We start from the raw sequence: 1,790 nt of genomic DNA on the forward strand, positions 1-1,790 counted from the left end.
TGGAATTCTTTCAAGATGCCAGACTTTGACAACAAAGAACAGTCTGAACTTGGTCAAGATTTGGAAGAAGAAGAAGAAGAAGAAGAAGAAGAAGAAGAAGAAGAAGAAGAAGAAGAGGAAGAGGAAGAGGAAGAGGAAGAGGAAGAGGAAGAGGAAGAGGAAGAGGAAGAGGAAGAGGAAGAGGAAGAGGAAGAGGAAGAGGAAGAGGAAGAAGAGGAGGAAGAAGAGGAGGAAGAAGAAGAAGAGGAGGAGGAAGAAGAGGAAGAGGAAGAAGAAGAAGGAGAAGGAGAAGAAGAAGAGGAAGAAGAGGAAGAAGAGGAAGAAGAGGAAGAAGAAGAAGAAGAAACTGGTGAAGAAGAAACTGGTGAAGAAACAAAAATCAAAGCATGTCAGCTAACTGTTCAGATCATGTAAAATCTCAGATTCTTCCAGCAGTTTAGGAAAGACTTGATGGTCTGGTAGACACACCAACAGGATACATTGAAAGCTTACTAAGGTAGTCAAAAGATGAGTTGAATGCTCTCAAGAATTTTCAAGTTAAATGGACACAGTTAGAAGCCAAATTTTACGAGGAAGTTCATGATCTCAAGAGAAAGTATGCTGTTATCTATTAGTCTTTATTTGATAAGCAATTTGAGATCATTAATGCAATCTATGAACATACAGAATAAGAATGTGAGTGGAAACGAGATAAGGAGAATGAAGTTTCGGAGGAAATGAAAGAAAAGGGCAAGATTGAAGATGAGAAAAAAGATGAAGAAAAAGAAGACCCTAAAAGAATTCCTCAATTTTGGTTGACAGTTTTTAAGAATGTTGATTTGGTCAGTAATATGGTTCAGGAACATGATGAACCTATTCTGAAGCACTTGAAAGATATTAAAGTGAAGTCTGTGGATGCTGGCCAGCCTTTGAGTTTTACCTTAGAATTTCACTTTGAACCCAATGAATATCTCACAAATGAAGTGTTAACAAAGACTTACAGGATGAGGTCAGAACCAGATGATTCTGATCCCTTTTCTTTTGATGGACGAGAGATTATGGGTTGTGCAGGGTGCCAGATTCATTAGAAAAAAGGAAAGAATGTTACTCTGAAAACCATTAAGAAGAAGCAGAAACACAGGGGTTATGGGACAGTTTGTATTGTGACTAAAACAGTTTCCAATGATTCATTCTTTCATTGTTTTGCTCCTCCTGAAATTCCTGAGAATGGCAATCTGGATGAGGATGCTGAGGAGATACTAGCTGCAGACTTTGAAATTGGTCAGGTTTCAACACTGATCCCAAGATCAGTGTTATACTTCACTGGAGAAGCTATTGAGGATGATGACAATGATTATGATGAAGAAGGTGAAGAAACTGATGAGGAAGGAGAAGAAGAAGGAGATGAGGAAAATGATCCAGACTATGACCCAAAGAACGATCAAATCCCAGCCAAGTGCAAGCAGCAGTAAGCAGTGACTAGCCTTGAGGACGGCTTCCCATAATAGCCTAAACATGACTCATTTACTTACAGCCTTATGGTTTTGTATTTTCTTGGTAGAATCAGTAAGTTTTTAAGGGAAAAGAAATTGATCTTTGAAAGACCAGTTTGTTCTACCTAGTATCCTAGCTCTAGCTCTGTCAGATAAGTTAATGAATACATCCTCTGTAATGCATGTCCATTTATTGCTGCAGTTTGGTACTTCTGGAGTATTTTCATTATATAGCCATTGGAATACAATTATGAACATACAACTGTTGAACATACTTGGAGTAGCTGTTTCTTTCCTAAAGAACCAAAGTTGTTTTCA

At 38.2% G+C, this 1,790-nt stretch overlaps 1 pseudogene; it reads left to right on the forward strand.

Moving 5' to 3' along the window:
- LOC110288441 (nucleosome assembly protein 1-like 1) lies at positions 1 to 1,451 on the forward strand (annotated as a pseudogene).
- Positions 1,452 to 1,790: the final 339 nt, after the last annotated feature.

The sequence above is a fragment of the Mus caroli genome, unplaced genomic scaffold (assembly GCF_978045245.1).
Source record: "Mus caroli unplaced genomic scaffold, Mus_caroli_1 scaffold_7, whole genome shotgun sequence".
Lineage (NCBI taxonomy): Eukaryota > Metazoa > Chordata > Mammalia > Rodentia > Muridae > Mus > Mus caroli.